The sequence below is a fragment of the Dermacentor albipictus genome, chromosome 10 (assembly GCF_038994185.2).
Source record: "Dermacentor albipictus isolate Rhodes 1998 colony chromosome 10, USDA_Dalb.pri_finalv2, whole genome shotgun sequence".
Classification (NCBI taxonomy): Eukaryota; Metazoa; Arthropoda; class Arachnida; order Ixodida; family Ixodidae; genus Dermacentor; species Dermacentor albipictus.
Genome location: NC_091830.1, coordinates 85,478,822 through 85,485,732, shown reverse-complemented (window position 1 = coordinate 85,485,732; position 6,911 = coordinate 85,478,822). Strand labels below are relative to the sequence as shown.

General features: G+C 45.9%; 1 long non-coding RNA gene across 1 annotated transcript; it reads left to right on the top strand.

Moving 5' to 3' along the window:
- Nucleotides 1-272: 272 nt before the first annotated feature.
- On the top strand, nucleotides 273-3,842 carry LOC139050365 (uncharacterized). The gene is made up of 2 exons (XR_011508847.1): nucleotides 273-1,493; nucleotides 2,955-3,842. It is a non-coding gene; the product is annotated as an uncharacterized lncRNA (long non-coding RNA).
- Nucleotides 3,843-6,911: the final 3,069 nt, after the last annotated feature.

The window sequence follows — 6,911 nt, the reverse complement described above, 5'->3', positions numbered from 1 at the left end:
CTTACTGTTTGGTTGGACCTAATTCAAAGTCATAAGGTTTACGCGGCAAGAGAGGCACAATGCCCCCTGTAAATCTGCCTATTCATCTGTGATGTCCTTATTAGCCCTATTAGTTGTATTGCGGACAGCAGAGTTGGGTAGTGCCCACATTTGTCAGCTGTTCAGGCGTGGGCGAGTGAATTGTGCCCTTTCCTTCTTTCTTCCTTTCTTTCTTGCAACAGCCACAAGAACCCTCGCCTTTTCTGTGACCAGTCTTCACCTCACGCGGATCTGCGTACATGTACGGAATGGCCAAGAATGACAAAGGAAGGCTTTATGGCCCTGTTTTGGTTCTATAAGGTGTCTTCTTTAGTAATATGCCCGCTTGCCTAGCTTCGTTTATCTTGTTACTTTTCTTGGGTAGGTGTGCTATCAAGATTGCGACAACCGTGCTCGAAGCCAAGAAACAGTTCTCGTGACGTGTAATTGTGAAATGCAGAACTTTAGAGGGCGCTGTGAAAGCCCGTTCGAGGAAATGCCAATAAACTGCGACGCACTTGCTAACATTTCACTGTACTGTAGTACTGTCGCCACGTATAGTCATTGACGTTGCGTCCTCTACTGGATTCACTGCAGGCAAGTTTTGGTTCACCCGCAACGCAGAACTGCTGTGCAGCACCGGAGCCGAAACAGATACGACAGCGACGAACTGTCGCAGAGCAGGGTCATTTTATCGACGGTCGATGCTGACGCTATAGAAACTTAGCCCCAGCCCTTCTCAGCCTCTGCGATGAGCGAAAGAGACTTGGACGTGCTGTGCGGTGTACTCATCCAAGCGTGTTGTGTCCCTGGAGAATTCAAATATCCCGTGGATACCAGTCCTGAGGAATGCTACTAAGATGGAGGCCGTCCGCTCCATTCGACTTGCCCTGGAAGCTGTCAACGTTCTTGAGACCCGTACCTTCCTCGTGGCCTGGCTTTACTGCTGCCTCGCCGAGCGGCAGGCGCTTCGCTCCTGGCGTTCGTATCGTGCCAGCTGCGACCTCACAGCCGCTGCGGCAGTGATGACCGCCAGCTTCGTTCTGCACAAGCGATTGGAGACAGTCTTCAAATATTGGGGCTGCCATACTAAGTGCGCTAAAACCGAGAGTGCGGGTGTCATCTACGCATGCGTCATGGCCACGCGTCCCGGAGACACGTCATTGGAGCACGACGTCATCTGCATGTGCATTCAGCATTCGCTGCCGTATCTGTTCGTACATTCCGTAACGAGCTGTCAGTTGCGTGTCAATGCCGCTCTCCACGTCGTGCTGCAAATAAATCCCGAAGAAATACTCGAAGGCAAATTCGACAAACTCGGTTTAGCATTTGCCAGTGCCCGCCAGCACAAGCCTTACGTTGATACCAGCTTAATGAATAACAAGACAAGACGCCACTAGCATACTTCTGACCATGAAGACCAGCTCTAGGCGACGAAGCTGACCAACCTTGTCGCAAGAGACACCGACCTTCTGGTAAGACACTTTTCTTCAAGCGAAGTATTTTCCTGTCAGTTAACAAATATAGCGTTGCGTTCAAGCTTAGTACTATAGCTTGTACGAAGTCCCAAGTGGCCATACCGTATGTATCAGTATTACGCTAATGCTTGGTAATGCAAAAACGACATATTGGACAAAACTTTGTGCTTACAATGGCTGGGCTACTTGTGCTGCAATAGATGCCTAGTCGAATGATATAGCTATATCCTTTTCTGAAGCTATGAAATTTCATTCGTGACTTCAAATCCATCAAAAATTTTTTTTTTCGTGCACACGCGGGGAAAGTTAGTGAAGCGCCCTCGTGGCCTAAAGGGCACGCAGCAGCAATGTCATTTCAAGGTAAAACGAACGTTGCTATCTCCGCGAACGTAGCCTTGTAAATTTTTGTTAACTAATTTTGGTTAACTCTCTTCACTATAGCGTAGCAATATTCGCCCTGCGTACATGTTTTATCTTGCCTATGCAGTTCTTTCGCTTATTTTAGTCTTTGTTAAACACGTGCACTCGCTCGTTGAGCACTTTGTCTTGATTGCAGAGCCAGCCCCTACCAAGCGAACTCGCAAGATACGGCAGTTGCTATAAATTGTTCTTGCTGCGCACAAGCCAGCCGGCAACGTAGATGTTCTGTACTTTGTTTTACCTTGTCGCAAAAAATGTGGTATCGCTAGCAAACAGCCTACTATGTGGGCTGTCACTCAGCGCTGAACATCAGTCGCTTGTCGGCGAAGTTACCTTCACTGATGCTTCGCTGCGCTGATTCAAGTGCATGCCCGTTCCCTTATTCTTGATACCTCTTCGCCTCTTCTCGTTCTTCTCTTCTGTATTCTACACTTCTATCTGCGTCGCCTCTGGCCTTGCACATTTGTAGAACGGGAAGGGCTGCAGTTTCTGCAATGGTTCTGAAGGGAGTCATGGATAATTACAGCTGTCAAGGCACTATGTGGCGACTGCCGAGGAGCTCCTGAGGGCATTGTGCGAATTCGACGCGGTGGGGTAGAAACGTGTTCCTCCGTCGAATTTCCACCTTTACTCACGGTTGTCATGTATATACACGCTCTGAACCTGCCCCCGAGGTGGTGTGCGCGGCAGCAGCCCACAGCAGCAGCAGTGGGAAAGTTGAAGGAAGATGCAAAGAAAGCTTCGCTTTAAAAAAGGCCGGGGGTCGCGATTTGCAATATATCCGCGCATGCCTCAAGTCGTAAAAAGTGGTCTCTGAATTATAAAACCAGATTAGTGGCGAAGATACGTGAACTGTCTTCTAAACTCTAGTAGTTCGCAATGAGCCCTGATGCTGTGTTCCTCCTTTGTCCGTATATATTCTGCGCAGTTGTCACCCATCAGGTGCTGAGCACCATACATTAGTTCTGTGTACCTTTTGTGATGTTTACAATTTTTTGTATTCTGGCAATTTTACCATGCTTTTTCGCCCTATTCCAGTATCAAACGAAGGGAGCGGCGGACATAAGAGCATTTTCATCTGCCAAGACTGCCAAAGGGCCATTACGGGGGCTCCAGCAAAACGAAGGAGACCTCCACTGCTTGTCCAAGCGGCGAAAGCGAACGGCACAAAGAACGTGTGTAGTGCATTTGTGAAAGGTGCCCGAACAGGGGACAGTGTTGTGAAGCGAACTGAGCACTGAGAATTTATGGCGAAGCAAGGGTGAAATCCACGAACGCAGTCTTCGAAGCGGGAGCCCTTCAATCCCTGCCCTCGACTCAATAATGAGCGCTGGTACCAAATCCACATGACATGGCCCCAAAAATGGGCTCTGAATGTTGACGACCACACATGTCTTCACTGATTTGGAAGCGAGAATTCCCTTTCCACGCACGTTTTTCACGTCGGGCTACATAACTGACTAGAGTATTTAAAAACTGCCATTTTTAAAAACCGAGATTACGTGAAGGCCATGAGCTACTGTATTTAAAACTGAAGTGTGCTCACTGCAACAGTGACCTTTCTAGTCCACGCAAATTTAATTCAGTGCGTTTAGGTTCGTGTCGTAAACTTTCTCCTCAGAGTTCTTATGATGTTTCTGACGTTTCTTGTGAAACGAACTTGATGACTTTATCTGTATGTTGCTGTAGTTATATTTCATAAATTTAGATTTTTGCCCATCACTGTCAGTTTGGTAATTTTGGCCACAAATTCTTGGACGTCACTTCCGTGATGTAACGTAATGTGCTAGCCGAGTCCCCATTGCCCCCTGCCCAAACAGCTTATTTCTGCTGTATGCCCGGAGAAATCGTTAGGTTCTCGTTTTTCCGCAAATGCTGCGACAACGTTCTTTTTATCAAGTCAATAAAAACCTAGGCCAATGCAGAGGATATTGTTCCCATTTTTAATACCAAATAATTTAGACTACCACAAGCTCTTTATTCACGGTGTAAACTTTGATGTACGTGCCTCGTGTTGCCTGACTTGTCAGTTATTCACCATGAACAACGCAGACAATGTTGAGCCCTCTAATTACACAATGTCGGTTTGTCTGACTTCATTATAGCGATTAGTGCAGCCGAAGACAACTGCCGCCTCTGCTATTTCTTTGAAGTATTGGACATACCCTTCGCTCTCTGGTATGAGCCATTTGGTAGGGTCCATTCTTTGGCAATTTCCAAGATCGAATATGTGCTGTGGGTGTGTTGATCAGCAAACATATCTCGTCGCCATCCTTCTCTTGTCAAAAATTGAAAAATTGCCGCCATTGTGACAACTTTGCAAACGTGAACGATCACGTGACAGTGTGCACCCGCAGGAAACGCTGTTTTCGTTTCTGCATGACATATAAGTGTTGCATTAGATAAACAAGCATTGCATGAATATAAATTTGTGACACAAACATGCACATTGCGGCAGAATACACGTAGCAAAGACTGAAAATAAAAACAAAATACGCATTACGCTAAACCTTGTGGCACCTAATTATTCGCATCATACCGATTCAAACGAGCGGGTTTAATGTGCATAATTTTTTGTGTGTGCTCGTAATGCCTACACCCAATAACTTGCGCATGTTTTTTCGTGTAACTCATTCAAATTTTCTCCTGACAAAAACAAAACGATAAAATTGTCATTCTTCCCTGGTGAACCGCGAATCATGTGTTAGGTCTTCAGCCACAGCTGCCTCATTTCGATGGGAGTGAAATGTGAAAATTGTCTTGCACTGCGTGCACCTTAAGGCAGCCCAGGAGGTCGAAATATTCCGGAACCTCCCTCTACGGCACGACACAAAATCTGATCATGTTCTTGCCATGTACAGCATAAAATTTATCATTTTAGTACATATAATTCGCCTACTTCCTACATTTCAATCTTTTATATTCTCTTTCACCTTGTGCGCGTATCGCAGGGGCATGGGCCACTTAATTTGAACGCGTGAGGTTAAGACTTACAATGACTATTATTTTGTGCCTGAAACAGGCGCTTACGCAGTCGCGCCATACTTCATACGGTGTCTCATATGCCGAACTTAAATTCTACAATGCCAGCTCGATTAAATTGTGTGCGGGTGGGAATGCCGTGTTTTGCGAAGCTTTCTTTGTTTCCGAAGCAGTGCTTCCGCCAGTTGCTAATTTATCATTCGATGTATTGACTTCTCAAATTTGTTGGTGATTCAATTACAATATAATTCGTTTGAATCAACAGCTTTTTCTCCTTCTGCATAAGCAAAAGCAGCTACCTTTTGGGATACCGAGTTTTTGCAATGTCGTGCCACCTCGATATCGAAAAAAAAAATTACGGTGGTCTGAATCAGAAATGAATATGTTCTTGTGTTTAGAGATTTGTAAGAGTGGTGCTATGTGTCTTACTAGCAAAGCTGGTGAAAGGGTGAGATGGTGTATCGATGGAACTAAGTGCACTATATCGTACCACAAAAGCGCAACCAATGACTATCTTCCTTTGGCGCTTCCAGCAAGTGCCCTGTGGTAAAAGGGAATTAGTACACCGCTGACTATAATTCTGAACAAGGCAGTCTGTTCCTGCTCGTGTACTGAAAATGCCAAATGGTATAGTTCAAGTCACCCAATGCGTCACATTAGTTCTCGCATTGACCCGACAACTCTAGCGTAGCGTGCGCGCTTGATTTGATGCTCACCAGGGAAATAAAATCAGTATGTCTGAAATTCTGAATATGTTTGTATTGATCTGTTGTTGTTGCACAATAACCCTACCCTCGTGCCTCTTGTCGCCGTTGGTCGAAAATCGCGAGCATGTGCTTCAACATTTTAAGCACCATATAAAAATCCTCAAATGACGATGTAGGAGTTGGTACTCCATGTGTCTCAAAGGGAGCGTTTCCAATAGAAATATGAATAGAGTAAACCGATTCTATTGCCAGAACAAGATGTCTAAAATATTGCGGGCCCTAAATGAATCCAGCATCACGCAAGACGCGGTGGCAAGGAAGCCAGGCTGGTCGGTAGCCAAAGCGCAAATTTTTGTGCAGAGGCGCTGTCATTAAATATGCACCAAAGATAACGGTCCTTTGAGCTGCAATACCAAACAAACTATACAAAGGAACTAAGTTAAGATTGGAGACGCCTGGATATTTAGCGCATTCCCGAAAAAAGATTTATTATATTCCACCCAGAAGTGTTCTCTGCACCTGTCACACGGGTACTTTCAAAGGCCTTTCCACCAAAGATTCTTTATTTGAAGGAATGACGTACGCGCGGTATAACGTGGGTGCATCAAATGAGACTTCGAAGAAGCGAGCGTTGAGACAACTGTGTCCACGTCTGTCGTTTGCAGTATGAAAGGGGTACACTTGCACCTATAGAAGGCATCCGAGACAAGACAGAAATTTGCGTATAAATACGGAAGTTCTGTCGTCAGCTCTTAAATTAATACAAGTTTCACTGTATTATAAAAGTTCTTAAGCACAAACGCTTTCGTGACACCGGTAATCTCAACCAACCACCGGTAGAGCGCAGCGCATCTTGACAGAAGCATCTGAGCGGAGCAACGCACCGTACGGCAACTGCGTATCACCCGGAGACTAATGGTTTAACTGAGCGTCTCAACAAAACGATTGCGGATACGCTTTCCAGGTATGTTGCCACGGATCATAAAAATTGGGACGCACTGCACCCGTATGTGACATTCGCCTACAACACTGCCCTACAAGAAGCCACCGGGTTTCCTTCTTTTCGTCTGCTCTACGGACGCGACGTCATCACTATGTTCGACGTGATGCTCCTACGAACTTCGTCTCAACTTACCACACCAGATACAGACGCCTTTGTTCAGCGTGCCGAAGCAGCGCGGCGCCTTGCGCGGCAACGAATTCTATCCCGACAAAGTCAAGATGCTCGTCGATACAACATATGCCATCGAGACGTCACATACAACCCGGGAGATCTTGTATGGGTTTGGACCCGTATACGTCAACG